At 43.5% G+C, this 25330-nt stretch overlaps 1 protein-coding gene across 5 annotated transcripts in view; it reads right to left on the bottom strand.

Annotated features, from left to right (window-relative positions):
* The window catches only part of SFTA2 (surfactant associated 2), a 125666-nt gene extending 101274 nt beyond the window's left edge, over positions 1-24392 (bottom strand). Inside the window, exons 1-4 of one of the 5 annotated variants that reach the window (XM_087858089.1) lie at positions 24097-24392; positions 19395-19508; positions 10891-11027; positions 10637-10783 (exon numbers count right to left, since the gene is read on the bottom strand). The gene's annotated coding sequence lies outside the window, so the exon portion shown is untranslated. The remainder of the gene's footprint in view (positions 1-10636; positions 10784-10890; positions 11028-19394; positions 19509-24096) is intronic. The other 4 variants (XM_087858091.1, XM_087858090.1, XM_045800531.2 and 1 more) reach the window with 4 other exon arrangements.
* Between the last annotated feature and the right edge of the window lie 938 nt (positions 24393-25330).

The following is a 25330-nucleotide window of genomic DNA, read 5'->3' as shown; positions in this document are numbered from 1 at the left end:
AACAGATGTGAACAACATAGTCCTTGCCTTGAGGGAAAGAAAACCAACAAATTGTTGGGAATGCAAGCTGGTGCAGCCACTCTAGAAAACGGTATGGAGGTTCCTCAAAAAGTTAAAAATAGAGCTACCCTACGGCCCAGCAATTGCACTACTGGGTATTTACCCAAAGAATAAAAAAAATACTGATATGAAGGAGCACATGTACCCCGATATTTATAGCAGCATTATCTACAATAGCCAAATTATGGAAATGGCCCAAATGTCCATTGATTGATGAATGGATAAAGAAGATGTGAGATATCTCTATCTCTCTCTCTCTCTCTCTCTCACACACACACACTAGAATATTACTCAGCCATAAAAAAAAATGAAATCCTGCCATTTGTAACGACATGGTTGGAGCTAGAAAGTATTATGCTAAGAGAGATGAATCAGTCAGAGAACCAATATCATATGATTTCACGCATACGTAGAATTTAAGAAACAAAACAAATGAGCAAAGGGGAATAAAAGAGAGAGGCAAACCAAGAAACAGACTCTTAACCATAGAGAACAAACTGATGGTCACCAGAGGGGAGGGGGTGGCAGGATGGGTTAAATAGGTGATGGGGATTAAGGAGCACACTTGCGATGAGCACTGGGTGATGTACAAATCACCATATGGAATCGCCATATTGTACACCTGAAACTAATATTACGCTGTAAGTTAACTAACTAGAATTTATTTTTTTTATTTTTATTTTTAAATTTGTTTTAGAGAGAGAAAAGGGTAGGGAAGGACAGAGGGAGGGGGAGAAGAGAATCTCAAGCAGGCTCCATGCCCAGTGCAGAGCCCAACACAAGGCTCCATCTCACTGGTGAGATCATGACCTGCGTTGAAATCAAGAGTCAGATGCTTGGGGCACCTGGGTGGATTAGTCAGTTAAGCAGCTACCTTTGGCTCAGGTCATGATTCTGGGGTCCTGGGATTGAGCCCTGTGTCAGCTTCCTGCTCAGTGGGGAGCCTGCTTCTCCCTCTTCTTCCGCTGCTCCCGCTGCTTGTGCGCTCTCTCTCTCTTTCAAGTAAAATAATAAAATCTTAAAAAAAAAAAAGAGTTGGACACTTAACCGACTAAGCCACCCAGGTGTCTCCTAACTGGAAATTAAATAAAAGCTTTAAAAAGAAAACCACCGATTACAGTATAATGTGCTAAATGCTATAATATAGAGGCATATCACGGTGTGGAGCCTGAAGGAGGGGCCTCTCTCAGCCGCGGCAGGAAAGCCCAAGAAAGCTTCCCAGGGAAAGAGATAACTGACCTGGAATTTATGACGTATTTGTGGGCACTTTTGCTGCTTTTATGTATGTTGTCTTTTTGGATCCTCATATCAACTCTGTGACATAGGGAAATCATCCCGTCTTAGAAACCCAGACTGAGGCTCAGAGAAGTTAAATAAATTGCCCCAGATCATAGGGATGGTAAGTGGTACAGGAGAGTAGAAGAGGCTGAAGAGAAGCGCAGGTCTTCTGGCTCCAGGTGCAATGGCTTTTTACCTCATTAGAGCTGAACTTCAAGGGATGAGCAGCCCCTCAGCAGCCTCCTCATAAAAATCCTCCTTTAGGCTTATGCTGAGAGGCCCTCGGATCTTTCCTCTTATCTGTTTTAGATTTGAGCAAGGCAAGAAAAACCAGACATAGGCCCCATTCCTGAGGAGCCCTGGCTTGAAAATGAGTTGTAGACACACGCGCACAAATGAACCATCTTTGTGTGTACAAAGGATGGTAGGAAAGGTGTCGTCAGTTTGACATTTATAGTATTTATTTGCCTTGAGAAGTGTGTTCTGCTCTTAAAAATATTTGCGGCATCCCAGACCCGCCCCCCTTGAGAGAACTTGGACTGGACACAAGAAGAGTCACTCCAGTCGCTCAGGACTCCACGTAGTTTTTGAGGCAGCCCCCGATCAAGATGGCTTTAAGGCATTTGTGATTTTCTCTACCTAGGAGTGTTTTTTAGGTTCTGTCCTCTACACCTGGGAGGGTGGAATGTGGTGATGTGTTTAGCTATCCATCAGGTCTTGACTGAGCACGCAGACGCAAGTTACTATGTGTGGCTCTGAGGACACAGCGGAAAGCCAGAAAACAGCTTTCACCCTCAAGACGTCTGGTGGACGTCACAATACGTGCCCTTCCTGTTATATGCAATTAAGGAGTCATTGAACGCATCAAAAACTAATGAGGTACTATACAGTGGCTAACTGAACATAACAATAATTAAAAAAAGATGTCTGGTGGAAGCTAATGGACATGGCTGTCATGTGGATGCCAAAGTTGTGAAATACCTTAGTGTTCCACACCCTCTTTGGGAGGTTCAAGACCTTTCGGCAATGACATTTACCATCAGCAATGGAACCATAGAGAGCAGCAAGGAAGGTAAGCTACAGCTGCACGCCTGAGCAGAGGCATTCATGCTGAGACCACAGCTGACCCATTCTTCCTCATCTTGATTAGTACGCGCTGCTGTGTCTAGCTGCCTGCAGCTGATACGTGATCTGTAAGTGGAGCGGAGGTGTAACGCAGTGTTGGACACTGGATCACAGAGGCTATCGCTGTTTTAAAACAGAATTCATGGGGTGCCTGGCTGGCTCAGTCAGTACAGCATGCAACTCTTGATCTCAGGATTGTGAGTTCAAGCCCCACAATGGGCACAGAAATTACTTCTTAAAAAACCAAACTCACTAGTAAAGTCCAATAAATACCATGAATGTTACAGTTGATGAAAAATGGCTATTAGAGGGGCCCTGGGTGGCTCAGTCGGTTGGTGTCTGCTTTTTACCTGGGTCATGATCCCAGGGTCCTGGGATTGAGCCCTGTGTTTGGCTCCTTGCTCGGTGGGGAGCCTGCTTCTCCCTCTCTTCCCTGCTCGTGCTCTCTCTGTCTCTCTCTCAAATAAATTTTAAAAATAAATAAATAAATAAATAAATAAATAAATAAATAAATAAATAAAATCTTTTAAAAAATGGTTATTAGAAAACTTTGGATATGATTAAATTGTTAAATTGGCATGGATGAAGATTTAATTAGAATGTATATTCAGCATGGGAGAAGAGATAATGGGGAGGAATGTAATGACAGTTAAAATGTCAAAGCAACTGCAGATATGGCATCCACGGCAACAAATGGCCCAGACAGAAGAGAGTCCTTGACTACCTGTATCTTCCTGAAGAAGTGGGTTTTAAAAATTGAGATACAATTGACATAGAACATATTAGTTTCAGGTGTACAATATAATGGTTTCATATTTGTATACATCGCATAATGATCACCACAATAAGTCCAGCTAGCATCCATCACAACACACAGTTACACACTTTTTTCTTGTGCTGAGAACTTTTAAGATCTATTCTCATAGCAACTTTCAGAAATGCAATACAATATTATTAACTATAGTCATGGTGCTGTTTGGACCTATTTGTTTCATAACTGGAAGTTGGTATCTTTTGGCCACTTCGTCCATTTCACCCACCACCTGGCAACCACCAGTTTGCTCTCTGTATCTTTGAGTTCAGCAATTGTTTGTTTTGTTTTGTTTTCAGATTTCACAAAAAAGTGAGATCATATGGTATTAGTCTTTCTCTGTCGGGCTTATTTCACTTAGCGTAATGTCCTTGAAGTCCATCCATGTTGTCGCAATGGCAGGATTTCCTTCTTTTTGTGGTTGAATAATATCCCATTGCATTATATACCACAACTTCTTTACCCATTCATCTGTTGAGGACACTTAGGTTGTTTCCACATCTCAGCTACTGTAAATAATGTTGCAATAAACATAAGGGTTTATATATCTTTTCAAGTTAGTGTTTTCATTTCTTTTTTAAAGAATATTTTATTTATTTATTTTTGCAAGAGAGAGGGAGAGAGAGCACGCGCATGAGTGGTGGGGACGGGGCAGAGGGAGAAGCAGACTCCATGCTGAGTAGGGAGCCCGATGTGGGACTCCGTCCCAGGGCGCTGAGATCATGACCTGAGCTGAAGACAGACGCTTAACTGACTGAGCCACCCAGGTGCCCAGTGTTTTCATTTCTTTTTAATAAATACCCTGAAGTGGAATTGCTGGGTCACATGGTAGTTCTATTTTTAATTTTTTGAGGAACCTCCATACTGGGTGCACTAATTTATGTTCCCACCAACAGTGAAACGAGGGTCCCCTTTTCCTCACGTCATTGCCCACACTTGTTATTTCTTCTCATTTTAGCCATTCTGAAAGGTGTGAAGTGATGTCTCGTTGTGGTTTTGATCTGCATCCCCCTGACGTCTCATGATTAGTGATGTGAGCACCTTTTCACGTACACGTTGACCACCTGTATCTTCTCTGGAAAAATGTCTATTCAGATCCTCTGCCCATTTTTAATTGGATTGTTTGTTTTCTGCTATTGAATTACATGAGTTATTTATATATTTTGGATATTAACCCCTTATCAGATATATGGTTTGTCAATATTTGGTCCCATTCATTCCCATTCATTTCATTTACTGGATGGTTTCCTTTGCTCTGCAGAATGAAATGTCTTGATGAGCCCTCTAGTGGCAATGGCTGGGTAGCGTCCCTCAGAGAGGAGCGCCTACTTCTGAGTGCCTCAGGGGGAGTTGGCTTGCCTCACAACTCACACACCAGCTCACTCCTCATCCTGCACTTGCTGAGGACTAAGGCACAGGATACATCCATAAAAAAACTATGATTTTTCAATGAATCTAAGACTCCATTAGCTGGCAAACATATCATTATTTCATGCAAAATTAAGAAAGAAAAACAGTCCACGGGGCGCCTGGGTGGCACAGCGGTTAAGCGTCTGCCTTCGGCTCAGGGCGTGATCCCGGCGTTATGGGATCGAGCCCCACATCAGGCTCCTCCGCTATGAGCCTGCTTCTTCCTCTCCCACTCCCCTGCTTGTGTTCCCTCTCTCACTGGCTGTCTCTATCTCTGTCAAATAAATAAATAAAATCTTTAAAAAAAAAAAAAAAGAAAAGAAAAACAGTCCAGAAAGGAAAGGAAAGGAAAGGAAAGGAAAGGAAAGGAAAGGAAAGGAAAGGAAAGGAAAGGAAAGGGAAGGCAGTCAGTTAAATGATGACATGCCAAAAACTTCCAAACTCATTCTATGAGGCCAGCATTGTCTTGATCCCAAAACCAGACAAAGACCCCACCAAAAAGAATTACAGACTAATATCCCTGATGAACCTGGATGCAAAAATTCTCATCAAGGTACTAGCTAATAGGATCCAGGGTACATTAAAAGGATCACGCATCATGACCAAGTGGGATTTATTCCCGGGCTGCAAGGGTGGTTCGACACCCACAAATCAATCAGTGTGATACACCACATTAATAAAAGAAAGGACAAGAACTATATGATCCTCTCATTAGATGCAGAAAAAGCATTTAACGAAGTACAGCATCCTTTCTTGATGAAAACTCTCCAGTGTAGGGATAGAAGGAACACACCTCAATGTCATAAAACCCATCTACAAAAATCCCACAGTGAATATCATTCACAATGGGGAAAAACTGAGAGCTTCTCCCCTAAAGTCAGGAACACAACAGGGATGCCCACTATCACCACTGTTGTTCAACATAGTACTGGAAGTCCAAGCCTCAGCAATCAGACAACAAAAAGAAATAAAAGGCATTCAAATCCACAAAGAAGAAGTCAAATTTTTACTCTCTGCAGATGACATGATACTCTACTGGTGACAACCCAATAGACTTCCCCCCAAAATTGCTAGAACTCATGCAGAAATTCAGCAAAGTGGCAGGATATAAAACCAATGCACAGAAATCAGTTGCATTTCTACACACTAACAATGAGACAGAAGAAAGAGAAATTAAGGAATCAATCCCATTTACAATTGCACCCAAAACTATAATATAGCTAGGAATAAACCTAACCAAGGAGGCAAAGGATCTGTACTCAGAAAAGTATAGAACACGCATGAAAGAAATTGAGGAAGACACAAAGAAATGGGAAAACTTTCCATGCTCGTGGATTGGAAGAACAAATATTGTTAAAATGTCTACGCTACCCAGAGCAATCTACACATTCAATGCAATCCTTATCAAAATACCATCAACTTTTTTCACAGAGCTGGAACAAATAATCCTAAAATTTGTATGGAACCAGAAAAGACCCTGAATAGCTAAAGGAATGTTGAAAAAGAAAAACAGCTGGTGGCATCACAATTCTGGACTTTAAACTATATTAAAAAGCTGTGATCAGGGGCACCTGGGTGGCTCAGCCCTTAAGCGTCTGCCTTCAGCTCAGGTCATGATCCCAGGGTCCTGGGTCCTGCAGAGCAGGGAGCCTGCTTCTCCCTCTCACACTCCCCTTGCTTGTGTTCCCTCTCTCACTGTTTCTCTCTGTCAAATTAATAAAAAAAAATAAAATCTTAAAAAAAAAAAGCTGTAATCATCAAGACAGTATGGTATTGGCACAAAAACAGAAACATAGGTCAATGGAACAGAACAGAGAACCAGAAATAAACCCTCAACTCTGTGGTCAACAAAATAGGAAAGAATATCCAATGGAAAAAAGACAGTCTCTTCAACAAATGGTGTTGGGAAAATTGGACAGCCACATGCAGGAGGATGAAACTGGACCACTTTCTTACACCACACACTGAAATAAATTCAAAAGGGGCGTACAACCTAAATGTGAGACAGGAATCCATCAAAATCCTAGAGAAGAACACAGGCAGCAACCTCTCTGCCCTCGGCCACAGCAACTTCTGTCTAGACACATCTTCAAAGGCAAGGGAAACAAAAGCAAAAATGAGCTGGGTCTTCATCAAGATAAAAAGCTTCTGCACAGCAAAGGAAACAGTCGACAAAACCAAAAGACAACCTACAGATTGGGAGAAGTATCTGCAAATGTTTTATCAGATAAAAGGTTAGTATCCAAAATCTATATAGAACTTATCAACCGCAACACCCCAAAAACACAAAATCCAGTCAAGAAACAGGCAGAAGACATGAACAGACATTTCTCCGAAGAAGACCTTCAAATGGCCAATAGACACATGAAAAATGCTCCACATCACTTGACATCAGGGAAACACAAATCAAAACCACAATGAGATACCACCTCACACCAGTCAGAAAGGTTAAAATTAACAAGTCAGGAAACGACATACATTGGCGAGGATGTGGAGAATGGGGAACCTTCGTACACTGTTGATGGGAACGCAAGCTGGTGCAGCCACTATGGAAGATAGTATGGAGGTTCTTCACAAAGTTCAAAATAGAGCCACCCTATGACCCAGCAATTGTACTACTAGGTATTTAACCAAAGGATACAAACATAGTGATTCCAAGGGCCACCTGCACCCCAATGTTTATAGCAGCAATGTCCACAATAGCCAAACTATGGAAAGAGCCCAGATGTCCACTGACAGATGAATGGATAAAGAAGATGTGATACACACACACACACACACACGTACACACACACACACACACACACACACACACACACACACACACACTGGAATATTACTCAGCCATGAAAAAGAATGAAATCTTACCCTTTGCAAGGATGTAGATGGAACTAGAGGGAACTATTAAGCTAGGTGAAATAAGTCAGTCAGAGAAAGACAATTATCATATGATTTCACTCATATGTGGAATTTAAGAAACAAAACAGATGAACATAGGGGAAGGGAAGGGGAAAAAAAGACAAAAACAGAGACGGAGACAAATCATAAGAGATTCTTAACTGTAGGAAACAAACTGAGGGTTGCTGGAGGGGAGGTGGGTGGGGGGATGGGGTAACTGGGTGATGGGCTTTAAGGAGGGCTTGATGTAATGAGCCCTCAGTGTTATATGAAATTGATAAATCACTAAATTACCTTTAAAACTAACAATACACTATATGTTAATTAAATTTAATTTACATTTTAAAAATGATGACATGCCACTGATTGTAAGATGTAGCCCCATTTAAGAGATGTTAAATGTGGGGGCGCCTGGGTGGCACAGTCGTTAAGTGTCTGCCTTCGGCTCAGGGCGTGATCCCGGCGTTCTGGGATCGAGCCCCACATCGGGCTCCTCCGCTAGGAGCCTGCTTCTTCCTCTCCCACTCCCCCTGCTTGTGTTCCCTCTCTCGCTGGCTGTCTCTGTCAAATAAATAAATAAAATCTTTAAAAAAAAAATATGTTAAATGTGGAAGTTATTATATGTCTTGTAATCTATCAAATATGATAAATGACTTTTGGGGAATCACTAACACTTCTGGAATTTGTTTGCTCACTTATAAACAGCTACACCACTCATTCATCCTACCACATCTATTTAGTGCCGGCTCTGGGATAGGACTTCAGCGCTGAGCATACAGAGGTGTGCTGGTGTCCTGTCTTTGTGGGCTTTTGTTCTTTTGTTCTGCAGGATTTCTGACGGTCTTTGTTGCACTAACATTCTGTGCGTCAGTAACTTTATGACTGGATGAGTTACAGAATGAAAACAGAGAAGAGAAGTCAGGAACCTGGGCTCTGATCTAGGACTGCCCTTTAATAGAGTGTGTGATCCCACTCAGCCTCAGCTTGTCCGTGTATTAAGTGGGATTGTTATCATGTGTTCTGCCTACATCTGTTAAATCAAGAAGGAGCTCTATTTTTCTCATAGCACAGTCCTTTAAAATACACGCAGTGGGGGTGCCTGGATGGCTCGGTTTGTTAAGCGTCCAACTCTTGATTTCGGCTCAGGTCATGATCTCAGGGTCCTGGGATCTAGCCCCTTATTTGGCTCCTCACTCAGCAGGGAGTCTGTTTCTCTCTCCCTCTGTCCCTCCCCCAACTTGTGTTTGCCTGCTTTCTCTCTCTTTCGCAAATGAATGAATAAAATCTTTTTAAAAATGCATGCAGTAACAGTCAAAATAGCAAAGTAGCTATGGAAACTGTGTCCATGACAACCTATAATCCTATTGTTCTTTTCTGCTCCTGGTTCAAGAAAGTTCCGGTTTTTGTCACCTTCAGGTATTAAGCAGTATCATTTTGTGCATATAAGTGTCTAATCTGGAATAATATCGGACTCTTTCTAGGTCCAATATGGAGCTTCTTGCTCCCCAGCGGACAGCCTACTATGGACTAGTGTCTCATCTTTGCCTGGCAAACACAGTTGCCTGGCGGTGAGAGAGTAGGAAGTGAGGCTCGGGTGCTGGTTCCTGGGTTTTTCAGGGCAAGGCTATGTAAGTGTTTCCAGTGGACTGGCCGTAAGCCGTGCTAGAAAGAGAGCCAGTGTGGAGCTGAGTTAATCCTGTACAGTCCAGCCAGCCACAAGTGTGAGCAGGCTCAATATAGAGAAGCTGAAGCTATTTTTAAAATTGTTTTAAATTTATTTTTTGTAGTTTCAATCTTTTTTGTTGAAGTATAGCTGACATACAATATTAGATTAGTCTCAGGTATACGACACGGTGATGCAACATTGCGTACGTTATAAGATGCCCACTAGGATAAATGGAGTTACCATCTGTCACCATACGAAGTTTTTACAATATCACTGATGATATTCCCTATCCTGTACTCTTCATCCCTGTGACTTCTCTATTTTGTAACTGGAAGTCTGTACCTCGTGATCCCTAATTTGCCCATGCCATCCTCCCCGAACTGAAGTTATTGCTGCATGCCCAGGATCTATGGAAGACACAAATGATAAAAAGAAGGCCTCATCTGCAATAAGGAACTACAGATGAGTGGTCTTCAGCAATGACTGTGGGACAATAAGGGATCTCAGAAGAATCTATGAAAGCCCTCCAGAATCAGCTTTAAGCACCTGCCAGTCCCAGAGAGTACAAAGCCCTCTTACCACCCTGTCAGGCAAGAAAGAACTCTCCTGGCCCCACTGTCTCTAACACTTTGCCATTCTACTCAACCTTGGGGGTCAGAAATCATCACTAGCAAGCTAAGGGGAAAGGGATAGAAGCTTAAAGTAGAGAAAAGAGGAACTGTGTCTGCATTTCCTGATCTTCCCACACTCAGAAAACACTAACTAGAGAAGATTTTAACTTTGGAACTAGACATCAAATTTCTGAATTGACACTGTATTTGCTAATGCAAAATGACCTCAGGACTTTTATCACCTAAGAGAGATCAGAAAAGCTTTAATACTATCCACGTTTCCATCTTGGAACAGGGAAAACTGGTCCCACTGAGCAAGTTAAGGAGACAGTGGAGAATGAAACAGAGTGGCTATGATTGCAGCCTTCAAGTCATGCTCGCTCCATATAGTTGTGTCCAGGCCTGGCTGTCCCTTCAGGCTGTCACCTCACCTGGTCTCATGTAGTTTGTGATAGACTGATCTATAGATGCTCGAAAAGTCTATCACTCAAGTCTAACTCATTCTTGAGGAATATGAGCCAAAACAAACACAAGTTGCTATCGTTTCCTCATTAAAGGCCATAGGTCCACGCCGTCCAATATGGTAGCCATTAGCCACGTGTGGCAATAAGCACCTAAAGGGAGCCAGTCCAAATTCAGATGGTTTCTTAATTATACACACCAGATTTCAAAGACTTAGTACAAAAAAATTCGCTAATAATTTTATATTTATTACACTTTAAGATTGTATATTATTTTGTATATACCAAATTAAATAAAATATATTATTAAAATTACCTGTTGTTTGGGGCACCTGAATAGCTCAGTCAGTTAAGTGTCTGCCTTCAGCTAGGGTCCTGGGATCCAGCTCCACATCTGGTTCCCTCCTCAGTGGGGAGCCTGCTTCTCTCTCTCCCGCTCCCCCTGCTTGTGCACTCTCTCTCTCTAAAAATAAATGAATGAATGAATGAATGAATATAAATAAATAAGTAAATAAATAAATGTGAGCCTGGGGGCAGGGGAGGGAAGCTGAGGGAAGAGTCTGCCATTACCTCCTCCCTGCATGTCCTGACAGCATCTCCAGTCCAGCTTGCTGAAAGGTGCTGCTGCTCTCCCAGTGCCTCTTCTTAGCCTTAGATGCAGTGATCTCATTTCTGAGACTCTATCAAATTCTCAGTTGTGGGGAAGCCTTTATAAATAAAAAGTATTCATTACTATTTATAATCTTAAGGGGCTCCTGGCTGGTTTAGTGGGAAGAGCACATGACTCTTGATCTCGGGGTCGTGGGTTCGAGCCCCACATTGGGTGTAGAGATTATTAAAAAATACAAACAAACCTTAAAAAAAAAATACTGGAAACAGCTTAAACACTCCATGGGAAAAACCATAAATTATGAACCATGGGCTTCATACACCATCGTAGAGCTGCGTAAGTGACATTTATTAAAACTTTATATTAACAAGGAAGATGAAAATGTCATAATAAATTTTCAAAAAGGAATAAAGGTGGGGTGCCTGGATAGCTCAGTCCGCTGAGTGTCCAACTCTTGATTTCAGCTCAAGTCATGATCTCAGGATTGTGAGATCAAGGCCTGTGATGGGCTCTGCGCTGGGCGTGGAGGCTGCTTGAGATCCTCTGTCCCTCCACCCCTCTTCCACTCACTCACTCGCACTCTCTCTCTCCCTCAAAAAAAAAAAAAGAAAGAAAGGAATGAAGGAATACACAATTACATATGCAATTGGTGATAAAAAGCATACATTCCCCCCCAAAAAAGCCCCAAAAATCTAGCCATGAAGACAAGAAAAAGTGTTTGTGAAAAATGGAACCATGATCGTTTTCGTCAGCCTTCTCCACAGAAATGAACCAAGAGGAGATACATAGAGAGAACTGGCTCACGCAGCTGTGGAGGCTGCAGGCTGGAGACTCAGAGAAGAGCTGACACTGCCGTTCAAGTGGGAGGGCAGTTTGGAGCCAACATTCCCTCTTCCTCCTTGGGGGAGTCAGCCTTTTTCTGTTCAGGCTTTCAAATGATTCAATGAGGCACACCCACGATTACAGAGGGTAATCTGCTTTATCCAAAGTCCACTGGTTTAAATGTTAATTTCGGGGGCGCCTGGGTGGGCACAGCAGTTAAGCGTCTGCCTTCGGCTCAGGGCGTGATCCCAGCGTTATGGGATCGAGCCCCACATCAGGCTCCTCTGCTATGAGCCTGCTTCTTCCTCTCCCACTGCCCCTGCTTGTGTTCCCTCTCTCGCTGGCTGTCTCTATCTCTGTCAAATAAATAAATAATCTTAAAAAAAAAAAAAGAAAGAAATTTAAACGTTAATTTCATCTAAAAAAATAATTTCTCAGGAACACCTAGAAAATGTTTGACTAAATATCTGGGTACTATGGCCTAGTCAAGTTGACACAAAATTAACCATCACAATGACCTAGGATTTAATAATCTCTGATTTACTTTCTAAATATTTTGCTGTTGTCCAAAACGCATATGGTAATGATGATTTACCTTTATGATAGAAAAAGACCTATAAACACATTTTAAAACACAGTTTCCTTGGAGTAGGCCCAGGGTGTCAGGTGCTGGGTGTTTTTTCCAAGACCGCACTGCCTCTCTGACCCCTTCCATGGCTCTTCTCACCTCCTGCCTTCTGTCATTAGTTATGCCCAGCATGTGTCTTCCTCTGCTAAACGGTAAACTCTTAGAGGTCAGCAACCAAGTCTTACTTTTTTTTTTTTTTTTAAGTGGGCTCCACGCTGGGTGTGGGCTTGAACCCACGATGCTGAGATCAAGACCTGGGCTGAGATCAAGAGTTGGATGTTCAACTGACTGAGCCAACCAGGCGCCCCAAGTCTTACTCCTTTTTGACTTTCCCTCATCGTAGGAAGCTCTTCCATCAGTAATTGTTTTCCCATTAAATTAAACTAAATTGAGGGACACCTGGCTGGTTCAGTCAGTAGGGCATGAGACTTTTGATCTTGAGGTCGTGAGTTCAAGCCGTATGTTGCATGTAGAGAATACTAAAAAAATAAATAAACTTAAAAAAGAATGAGAACTGTAGGAGATAATCTTCATTCATTCAGCCCCAGGTGATATGCTGCTTCCCAAGCCTGCAGCCTCCAGAGAGGCCCGGTTATGGGCGAGTGCAAGGAACCTGTGTTCCAGCTTCTTTGCAAGGTCAACATGATAAGATTTTTCTACCTCTGTTGAAATTTTTTAGAAATTATTATTGATTTTCTCTAATGCTTTCTGCAATTCCTTTGAATTTTAATTTATTGTTCATGGTTTAACTTCCTTCTTACTTCTTGCTAATGTAATGTTGGTACATCTGCTTTGCTTATTTCTGATAAGTTCCCATAAATGGAGGGAATTTCTATAAACTAAATCCATCTTGCTTTGATTTTCAATATGTTGGGAAACAATTTCCAAAGGGGAAAAACGCTGCTCTCAAGACACAATTAAAATTTTACTTTAAAGTGATGTCAACTCCTTGATATATAAATAAAGGAAAGTATGGGATGACAGTAACTGTAATACTATGTTGTGATAAAGATCTCAAACTCAGCCAACATAAAAGAAACTGATTTTTGGGTGGGGAGATGGGGTAACTGGGTGATGGGCATTAAGGAGGGAACTTGATGTAATGAGCACTGGGTGTTATACACAACCGATGAATCACTAAACTCTACCCCTAATAATAATAATAATACACTATATGTTAACCAAACTGACTTTATTTTTTTAAAAGATTTTATTTATTTATTTGACAGAGAGAGAGACAGCCAGCGAGAGAGGGAACACAAGCAGGGGGAGTGGGAGAGGAGGAACCAGGCTTCCCAGCGGAGCAGGGAGCCCAATGCGGGGCTCGATCCCGGGACTCTGGGATCACGCCCTGAGCTGAAGGCAGACACTTAATGACTGAGCCACCCAGGGGCCCCCAAACTGAACTTAACTAAAAAAATTTTTTTAAAAAGAAACTAATTTTTTGAACAATACCCAGAGGAGAAAATAAAGATGTGCCAAGTGTTGTCTGGCCTTTAAATTTGGTTGGTGGTTCTAGGTATTTCTTGAGGAGCTTCTCATCTGTGGTGTTTCAGGTGCTTGGGATTCTGAGGAACTCCCACTGAGAGCAGGAATTTTTTTCCATTACATCCTACATAGTGACTTTCTAGCCTCTGCCCAAACACAGAATGTAGAAACTGAGGATGAAAAAAGAAAAAAATCTATGAACCTGGAAATCTGGTTGCTCAAAGAGGAAAGACATTCAGAATCCATGAAAGGAAGAGGGGATCTGGAGATCAGGAAACTATAAAACTGGGTCCAGAAAAGGTTTTCTATCATGAAAGAGAATTTCTGATGAGACAAATGCAAATGTGGCTTAAGGTGGTGTTGGTGGAAGGTTACTGGCAGGCGTTACAGGTAGACAGTCTCCACAAATGCTCCACAGCTGAGCTCTTAAGGTTCTGGAAGAATCTATAAATAACTCAAATGGTTTTTCCTGATGACCCAATGAACTTGCTCAATCAGCCAATCTCAGCTAACCCAAAGAAAAGAAAAACTAAACTCACTGTTCCCCAACTGCCCGTATCTTTCCCTCTCCCCTCTCCTTTCTCTCTCTTATGAATCCTGTTTCAGTCTTTGTATGTCGGCCATCAGAGAGGCCTGGCTATTCTCCTCTATGCGCACTACTTTTGTCTGCTACCATGGACTTACTGTACAATTCCTCTATTTCCTAACTTCTGAACTTTGCTTCCTCATTCCAAATCAAGGCCCTTCCAGCCTCGCGCCTAATCACCACCACCATCACCACCACCGGCTCCACCACCGTCACCATCACACTGACTATTAATTACCATCAACAGCACCATCGTTACCATCATTATCACTACCATTTAGTTCCTGTAAGAACAAAAAGTACAGCTAATCCTCACAATATTCTTTTTTTTAAGATTTTATGTATTTATTTGTCAAAGAGAGAGAGTGAGAGCACAAGCAGGGGGAGTGGCAGGCAGAGGGAGAAGCAGGCTCCCCACCGAGCAAGGAGCCCGACGCAGGACTTGATCCCAGGAGCCTGGGATACTGACCTGAGCCAAAGGCAGACGCTTAACATACAGAATTACCCAGGTGTCCCAATTCTCACAACATTAAGAAAGTACTGTGATTCCCCTCTGAGGAAATGAAGTCAAATAACCTGTACAGAGTTACACATATAGTAAGTCACACAACCAAGATTTAAACCTAGGTTTGTTTGGGGCGTGTGGTTGGCTCAGTCGGTTAATGGTTCTTGGTTTCGGCTCAGGTCATGATCTCAGGATTGTGGGATTGAGCCCTGCGTTGGGCTCCTCACTCAGCAGGGAGTCTGCTTGAAGATTCTCTCCCTCTGCCCTTTCCCCTGCTCTCTCTCTGTCTCTCTCTCAAAATAAATAAATAAATCTTAAAAAACAAAACCAAACAACCTAGGGTTGTTTGATTCCAAAGCCCAAACTCTTACCCATTATGCTATGCTGCTTTCCAAATTCTCTTTCTACTACAAACCACTTTTATAGTTCTATTTTTTAGTGTGAATTCTCTTTTTTTAAAAGATTTTATTTATTTATTTCAGAAAGAGAGAGAGTGAGGGAGCACACACGAGCAGGGGGAGGGGCAGAAGGAGAGGGAGAAGCAGGACCTCCGTTGAGCAGGGAGTCTGAAGCAGAGCTCGATTCCAGGACCCCGAGACCATGACCTGGGATGAAGGCAGACCCTTAACCAACTGAGCCACGCAGGTACCCATTTTAGTGTGAATTCTTAATAGAAAGAATCTGGTTGGTTTGGCTCAATTTTTAGTACCATGCCATATTACTAGACACTGGCCAGCTTATTGATTGACTGACCATGAATCAGGTACTCATCTCTGGACCAATCAGAGGACGCAGGGTGCCTGGGGCTATGCTCTCAGCAGAGGCTGTGTGTGGAACAGATGCTATGATTGGCACGGCCAGTGCATATGTCAGTGTCTGACTTCTCCTGGGAGTTTGTTCAAGAGAACAATTTATAATGTACATTGATAGATACTTCTTCTCTTTCCACAGATTATTTGAAATGGTTTATAACAAAAACACAATTATATATAAATACACATGAAAACATTTAAAACACACAAAATGAGGCAAAAGAGAATAGAAATATTCCAAACCTTAAAAGGATGAAAATATTGAAGTACTTGCAAAAGTTAGTGTTTTAAGCTTTTTGGGGCAACCAGCCCAAAAAGAAAAATATGGGCAGCCTATAGTACATATGAGGAAAAGTAAAGCAACCTTTCCCAGTAGTAAATTCTAAAATAATTTTTCACATGAGGTCCTTAATAAGGGTACTAGGTAACGTAAAGCTAAAAGTCTTCAGCAAATTTTCTGTAGCAAATTCAATAATCGATTTCATATGCTTTTTTCACTATAGCAAACCTAGCCAAGGAGAAGGCAGAGCATTAAGACACAGAGTAATGGAAGAGATTCCAGGAAGCGCTAAAAAAAGTCCTACAAAGATAGAGATGTCCATGATCCAGGGACAGAAATTGGAGAACTTAGGAGAAAAATCACATGCTCCTTATATAATCATCTCTAAAATATCCTTTATCTCCATTGGACTATCATTAGGAACTGTATACCAGAAATCCTAGTTTATACTCTCTGTTAGGTAATTTTAGGATGTTTGGTTTCCATTGCTGACTGAGATTGGTTACTTTTTCTTTTCTTTTTTTTTTTTAAGATGTTATTTATTTATTTATTTGACAGAGAGATAGAGAGAGAGCATAAGTAGGCAGAACCACAGGCAGAGGCAGAGGGAGAAGCAGACTCTCCGCTGAGCAGGGAGCCCAACACGGGGCTCGATCCCAGGACCCTGGGACCATGTTCAGAGCCAAAGGCATCTGCTTAACTGACTGAGCCACCAAGGTGCCCCAAGTTACTTTTTCTTTTTTAAAAAAATGTATTTATTTTTATTTATTTTTTATTGAAGTACAGTTTACACACAATGTTACATTAGTTTCGGAAGTATAACATTTGACAAGTCTATACATTATGCTGGGCTCACCACAAGTACACCTGCCACTATACAACTCTATTACGTGATCATTGACTCTATTCCCTATGTTGTACCTTTTATTTCTGTGACTCAGTCCATAACTGGAAGCCTCTATCCCCTAGTCCCTTTCATCCATTTTGCCCATCCCTCTACCCCCACCCCTCTAGCGATCATCAGTTTGTTCTCTGTGTTTATGGGTCTGTTTCTGCCTTTTGTTTTAGCCACCTTTTCTTAAAAGCTCAGTTGGGCAGGTAACAGGTCTACACTGCTCCATGGAAACCAAGGCCCTCAGCCTATGCTCCCACCTGGACAGAAACAACGCAGAAGTCTATGCAGAAACACCAAAGCCAGGACATCCTGCAGGAAACTGTTTCGGATCGCTCCAGCTCATGAACAACAATGAACCAGCCACATCACGAAGCATCACTACAGCAAAACAGACCTAGTCCCTGACTTCATGTTGTTCATAGAAGAGCTAAAAACCTTATCTTGAATAAAATAAGTCAAAGCAGGTACTACCAGTCACCTGCTACAAAGAGAAATATCTCAGAAATTACTCATCAAATCCTCTGAGGATGACAAGGAACCCTGCAAAATGTATGTAATTAATTTTCTGTATACTTACTTGAGATATCCAAATTAATTGTAGAAAATGTCTGCCAAAGACAATTATTTTAATTTATGTAATAATACTGTGGCTATTTATTTTATTTAGTTATCAGGATCATTCATCTCTTAAAACCAGGATCCTTCCTGGCTGAAGTTAATAAAACCATATCTACAGCCCACTTATGTTCTTTTTTTTTATTATTTAAATTCAGGTTAGTTAATACATAGTGTATTATTAGTTTCAGGGGTAGAATTTAGTGATTCATCAGTTGCATATGTGTTGGGTGCTCCTTACATCACGTGCCCTCCTTAATGTCCACCATCCAGTTACTCCACCCACCTCCCCGCCAGCAACTCTGTGTTTGCTACAGTCTCTTATGGTTTGTCTCCCTCTCTGTTTTTATCTTCTTTTATTTTTCCTTCCCTTCCCCTATGTTCATCTGTTTTGTCTCTTAATTTCCACATATGAGTGAAATCATATGGTATTTGTCTTTCTCTGACAGACTTATTTCGCTTAGCATAATAGCTCCCTCTAGTTCCATCCCAGGTCATTGCAAATGGCAAGATTTCATTCTTTTCGATGGCTGAGTCATATTCCATTATATACATACACCACAGCTTCTTTCTCCATTCCTCTGTCAATGGACATCTTCCCATAATTTGGCTATTGTGGACATTGTGCAGCACACTTCCCTTCTTTGGCAGCCCCATGACCCTGGTCTATTTAAAACCATGTTTGAACTGTTGAGATAGTGGTTTAAAAAGGAACTGGAAATTTTTTAATAAAGGAAATGATTTGACTTTTAGAGGGTGTGGTGAGACAGCCCTGTCATATACTAATGAGGGGGACAGTCTCTTTGGCAGTACTTACATAACACGCACCAAGAGTCAACACATACCAAAACATCCCTTGTACACGGTGCTCATGGCAGCATTACTCACAAGAGTGACACATTTGACAAACCCAACGAAAGAGAACATCGCGTGGTGTTACATTAGGCAGCTATCTAAAATTATTTTATGAAGAATTTTTAGGGGCCCCTGGGCGGCTCAGTCAGTGAAGCATCTGCCTTCAGCTCAGGTCATGATTCCAGGGTCCTGGGATCGGGTCCCACATCAGGCTCCCTGCTTGGTGGGAAGTCTTCTTCTCCCTCTACCCTTCCTCTTGCTTGTGCATGCTCTCACTGTCTCACACTTTCTCCCAAATAAATAAATCAAATCTTTTTAAAAAAGAATTTTTAAAGGTAAGATATTGTTTACAACATAACGTTCAGTATAAGGAACAGATGCCCATTGAATGAAAAAATATCAAAATGCTAGCAATATTTATGGATTGTGTTGAAGATTATTTTTATTTTCTTATATATGTATAATTTCTCCCTTAAGATTCCAAACTCAATAAATATTATTACTTTTTTAATGAAAAGGAAAGTTATTGAGCAAAAGAGAGTCTCTTCTACAAATCTTTTTTTTTTTTTTTGAGAGAGAGAGAGAGAGAAAGAGAGAATGTGCATAAGCGGGGCAGTGGGGGCGGTGAGCAGAGGGAGAAGGAGAGAGAGAATCTTAAGCAGATTCCTTGCCCAGCACGGAGCCCAACGAGGGGCTCAGCCTCACAATCCTGAGATCGTGACCTGATCCAAAAACAAGAGGTGGATACCTAACCGACTGGGCTACCCAGGCACCCCATCTCTTCCACAGTTCTTAAGATTGCTGTCAGATCCATCCAAATACCCTTTCTGCACTCCTTGCTTTGGCAGCAATACAAGAAAACCCAGGTATTTTATGAGCATCAGTGGCGTAGACTGTATATTCGCCTATTTATTTTGGCTCAGCTTTGCTTCCCATCATTAGAGGCCAACTAAAATAAATTGGAAACCGTAAACTCACATTGTTCCCAGATCTCTCCACAGGATGACATATCAGTCAGAGTTCTTGGCTGTCTCATCATGTAGCGAAGCATCTTGTTGGAAATGCATTAAGTCATAATGCCAAAGCAGAGACCTAAGTGCCAAAGAAAGGGAAAATAGAAAGAACGGTTTCGTGGCATTTGCTTCTACATGGCACAGTTGACCCATGCGAGGTAGCTCGAGTCCAGCACAGCCACACTACAAACTCAACTGGGGCTTCTGACTTAATATGGCTGATGGAACCCACACACATTTGTCTCTGCTCCCACCAGAAAGCCCACCAAAATTTGGTAAAGGTTTTTTAAAAGGCAAGAAACTACAGGGAAGAAAACAACCAGGAAACTATATAATCTATGTAAACATATAAGTGAATAAATCAAGATCTGGACGGTAAATGGATAAACAGATAAGCAGATAAGAGAAAAGTAAAGGCAAGCTCACAGTGGGAAAATCCTGGAAGCAGGCTGATTTCACAGAGCAGAACCCCAGAAATAGTAAGGAATGAAGATAACAAGTACCTCTGAATGCAGGGATGCAAGAGGCCTGGAAACAGACATTGAACATCCAGGCAAGAAGCCAGGAGAGCCCCAGAACCCGTAAGTCACATGCACAGCGGTGTGTCTCCCACAGCCCACCCTAATACGTGCTTTATTAGTGGAGAGGGAGGTCCAGAGAACTTCTCTGAAAATAGAATTATCTAAAAGTCTGCATACAAAATGGCAAGACCTCCAGGTCTTCTTTCTCCGTCAGTTCTGAGAACTTGCTGGCCAGACTTGCCCTCAGAAGAGGAACAAAGAAATCGCCTCTGGAGAGACTGATCAGACCAAGAAAAACCCTGCAAACTCCAGCAGTAGGGGTGCTGTGCTGTTGTCATGTGGCTTCAGTCCCACTCTTCTAGTCTCTCTTTTGCCAGCTGCTCCCTCTTAGGCAGAGAGAGAGCCCTCAGGGCTGGAGTAAGAAGAAGAGACTTGCTCCCTCGTGTTTGTTCCCCAATCCTGTCAGCACACCACAGCAGGGACAGCTGGTTCCAGTAGCAGTTGCTGGGCCCAAACTAGTTCTTTCACACTCCCAGCACAAGCCCACCACACCACCTCAGAGACACCAACTCAGGGGTCAAGCCCCACTCAGAGGTCTGAGTTCCAGCTCCATGGGGCCCCTGCAAAAATAGATTCTACTCTTTAATAATCCCAAGCTCCTTTGTTCCCCAGCCTTAGTGATGGGTAGCTGCTTCCTGCACTGCCTGCCTCTGTGGTCCTCATTGCTCCTTTTTGTCTTTTTTGGATCTCAATACATGGTTAACAATTCTTTATATAAAATGATCTGTTTAGGGGTAACCGAGTGGCTCACTCCATTAAGCTCCAATTCTTGATTTTGGCTCATGTCATGATCTCAGGGTCATGAGGTCGAGCCCTGTGTCAGGCTCCACACGGAGTGTGGAGACTGCTTGAGATTCTCTCTCTCCCTCTGCCCTGCCCCTGCTTGCATGTGTGCTCTCTCTCTAAAAAAAGAGAAAAATGATCTGTTTAACTATATGGAGTTTTTTCTTTCACCTGACTGGACCCTGAATGCAGGATCTTCTGGAGAAACAGTCCAGCCCAATCGCACTATAGTGAAGCCCACTGAAAAAAACCACCAACATATGTTGTTATCAAACAGCTTAAACTACAAGCCGAGGATTACCATGCCAGTCCAGGTCCAATCAGGAGACAGCAGTCAAGCCCTAATTTGAGCAAGGTGAGTTTAATGTAAAGAATTACTGACTTGTAAAAAGGAGTAGCCAAAAAAACATACGGAGAACCTAAAGCGTAGTCCAGGGCTGAGAGAGCACACCTGAAGGATGACAAGCCTGGAAGGGCTTCCCCCACCCCGAAGCTGGGTTCAGACCTCCCTGGAAAGGATGCGGTTGAGCCCCTGTGTGACAGATAATTTCACTGGGATGCCCAGGCCAACGCAGTTGTGGGCAGGCAGGAAACACGCCTTTGGGGTGGAGCAGAGGCACCAAGGGAGTCGGGCATTAGGAGCCCACTCCATGCAAAGCCTGGGGCACGCAGCGTACGTGTCAGGACTAGCTCATTAAGGAAATGCATACTCTCGGCATGGGGCTGAGTCGGAGCCCACTGGATGTGCCCACCAGGGATTCTCATGGGTTGTGCAGCTGGAGCTACAAGAATCAAAAACTGCAGCTCCTTGGAACCAGAAGTCCCTTCCTCCCACACGTCCCACCAGCGCCCTCTCCTGACAAAGATAAATCTCGTGCTGGCTGCAAAGGAGAAATGCTCACAGCGCTATTCTCACAGCTCAGGTAAGAAGATAGATTTCCAGCGGAGAGAAAACACACTGATAACCAGCAGAGTGACCATTTGGGGCCACTAAAATGAAAGATAGGGATTGAAAATACAGGAATTGAGGAACTTTGAAGAAATAGAGACAGTGCAAAGAACTAAAAAATAAAACCCACAATATTTTCATAAAAATAAGAGAAGATATTGTCTCCATGAAAGAAGAATGAGAGGCTATGAAAATGAACATTAAGAGAATTAAAAGGCAGCATTTTTAATTAAAAACATAATTCAAAAAAATATAAATAAATTGGGGCGACTGGGTGGCTCAGTCATTAAGCGTCTGCCTTCGGCTCAGGGCATGATCCCAGGGTCCTGGGGTCAAGCCCACATCGGGCTCCCTACTCCGCTGGGAAGCCTGCTTCGTCCCCTCCCACTCCCCCTGCTTGTGTTCCCTCTCTCACTGGCTGTCTCTCTCTCTGTCAAATATAAATAAAATCTTTAATATATATATAAAATTCCAAAGGCAAAAATGCCCATTTAAAGTTGATGAAATCTTAAAAAGAAGCAAAGAATAAAGAAATTAAATGATATAGAAAACATATAGGAGGCAATGCATTTTTTTTTCAGGGCATTGGGTTGCAGTAGGTAGTTTCTGTACTTGAAATCCCAGAAATCTCTGTCCATCTATCATACTAACAAAATAGGTTCATAGTTTTCAAAGGGTTGCCCTTTGACGAGGAAGTGCTTCGAGTCCGTTCCAAGCCAACTTTGTGGTGTAAGAATCTGTAGTTTTCTGGTCTAATTTGCTTGCAGAGAGCTGAAAATCACTGGAGAGGCAAAAACCTGAAACATTCCTGCAGACTCTCATTATAGAGAGCAGTACTGGCAGAAGCTAAAAAGATAATCCAGAGACACATGCCCTGAGCAAGGAGCGGGCTAAAAGGCCAGTGCATGTGATTATCTGAGAAGTTATCCGCATCATCTTTTAATGAGAGACATTTCTCACTTACATGGGCTTTCTAACAATCAGATTTAGGTGGTGGGAAACACCATTAAAATAGGGGAAGGGGGGGCACCTGGGTGGCTCAGTGGGGGAAGCGTCTGCCTTCAGCTCAGGTCATGATCTCAGGGTCCTAGGATCCAGCCCCACATCAGGCTCCCTGCTCAGTGGGAAGTCTGCTTCTCCCTCTCCCTCTGTCCTTCCACTGTCCCCCCAAGGGCGCTCTCTCTGTCTCAAATAAATAAAATCTTTAAAAATAATTAAAAAATAAAATAGAGGGAACATCCTATATTCTAGGCCCTGAGAGTAATCAGCTCATTTTTTGAGGATGAAGTCCCTTCTGAAGAAACACACTATTGTCTTTTAGGAAGAAGGCCACAGGAGCACAGGAACTCAACAACACGCAAGTGGGTTAAAACTCCCAGGAATTTGTCTCCTGTGGGGGGGGGGGGGTCCGCTGTGAGGGGCAGCAAGCTGAGAGGAGGGAGGCCCCTGTTTCTTCATTGGTCAGGGACATCATAGCCTCACCCACAGGGTCACATCCCCTCTAAGCACATGCCAGAGAAAGAAAGGCCCCAGCTCCTGGGGCCAGCACGGCTAACAACCCAAGCGCTGAGGGTTGGTGTGGACGGGAAGGAGAGGAGAATCAGGGAGCAAAAGAGAAGAGGCAGGGGCGGGGAAAGTGCAGCAAGTGGCAAAGGAACGGAGAAGGGGGAGAAGGGCGTCGTAGAGAGGCCGCCACCAGGGAGACTCCTGAGCGAAGACCAGCAGGAGGCTGCGCTCCCGCTCGCGAAGAGAAGCAGCAGCACCCAGACTTGCAGCTGCTCCAGGCCGCCAGGTCCTGCCCTGGGACAGCCCCACGCTCAGCCCGACGCCTTGGCGAGAGATGGGAGCAGAACAGGACCTCCTCGGGCAGAAGCGCAGCGGCTGCTGCAGCTGCCTGGGGCTCCCAGCCTGGAGTCACTGGGGAGGAGGTGGGGAGGTGGCCGGGACTGGGCGGGCGGGGTGGGGATGGGAACGGCGGGGGGAGGGGCGGTGCTGAACTGAACTGTGGGAACTGGAAGCCAGTACCCACCGCTTCCTTAAGAGCAATTTTTACAGTTCTGGGCTGCCCAGGTGCCTTCCGCAGGCCCTCCCGGTTACTAGAAGAGTCTCTCGCCGGCTGCCAGGTGGGCGCCACCCAGCCTTGCCCCGACGGAGCGTGGGCACGTGACCCTGGGCAGGGTGGGGAGCGCAGGGGCAGGGCTCCCGGCAGAGCCATTGACCGAGGTATCACCGCGAAAATCAAATGTGAGCGCGGGGGTAGGCTCCGCAGACGGGAGAAGCGAGCGGTTTGTTGCTGCTCAGCCTAAAGCAGAGATCGGAGTTGCCCGCGGGGCTGTCAGTTTGCCGTCGTTTACCTGTGCGAGCGGAGGAAATCTGAGGGTGGAGGAGATCCAGGGCTTAAGTCTCAGTCTGGGGGAAGAAGATAGGCTGGTAGTGGCGGCTGTGTCACTGAGCCGGGCAGGAAGCTCAGCCCACAAGAGAACCAGAGCTGGACGGTGGCTGAAGCGCACGGGGAGGAGGAGAAGGCGATGGAACCCTGGCTCCTACTTTTATAACTTTGGGAAGCACATGTATTCAAATCAGAGCACAGATGTTTGCCTCTATTTCCCACGGCGGCCGCCTTTCCCGCTTGCACAGCGACCGGAAGTCGCGGCCCGTTGCCGCATCCCAGCCTCAGCCTGCCCTCTAGTGGAAGAGTGCGGCGGGACAGGAGCGCGAACGGGGGCGGTCCTCCCCACTTGGGAGAAGCGTAGTGAGGATGTGCTGACGGCTGGCTTGGCAGTAAGAGAATGGCAATCGTTGTAGACCTATATGACTCATCTCATTTAATCCACACAAGGAAGAGGTGGCATTTATTATTAGCTACATTTTACACATAAGGAAACTAAGACTTAGAGAGCTTCTCTAACCCAACAGAGACTACTGCCAAAATGAAATGTGTTCATACAATAAACTGTCCTCTCAGTATCTCCTGAGTGCTGGTTCCTTTCTTTCGCCTTCCCTGGGCAAGCATTACAAACGGGTTTACCTCCTATAAAATGAAGCAAGAGAATTGACTGCACTCCGAGTCTTGCCCGGGAAGCTCCCTTCTGAGTTTTCGAGCAATCCCCGCTCCTAGGAAAGAAACTGGGACAGACAGAAGATATTGCTCAATCCCTGGTTTAGGGACCATTGAAGTCCTGAGGTGGAGTACTCTGGCCCACCACCCAGGGAGCCCACCTCCTTGTAGCAAGATTCCTGGAAGAGAAGGACAAATGCCAATCAGAATGTTGCCTGTTGACCAAGAAATCATAGTCAGGAGAGGTGAATATTTGGGGAACATTTCATCCAGGTCACAGCAAAACCCAGTCCTGAAATAAAACATGGTGTTTATTCATTTATACCAGCCTGTTTTAAACATAATCGAAAATAGCTTGAACAAAAAATTTCAACTAGTGCCTGGCAGGCTCAGTCGGTAGACCACATGACTCTTGGTCCCAGAGTTGTAAGTTTGAGCCCCACATTGGGTGTAGAGATTACTTAAAAATAATTAAAAAAAAAAATTACAACGAGGGAAAATGAAAAGTTAGAAAAAACAGATAAGGGGAT

This window comes from Ursus americanus, chromosome 32, assembly GCF_024610735.1.
Source record: "Ursus americanus isolate L20-20 chromosome 32, mUrsAme1.1.p, whole genome shotgun sequence".
In the NCBI taxonomy this organism is placed as follows: domain Eukaryota; kingdom Metazoa; phylum Chordata; class Mammalia; order Carnivora; family Ursidae; genus Ursus; species Ursus americanus.
The sequence above is the reverse complement of the archived record's forward strand: the minus strand, read 5'-3'. Positions and strand labels throughout refer to the sequence as shown.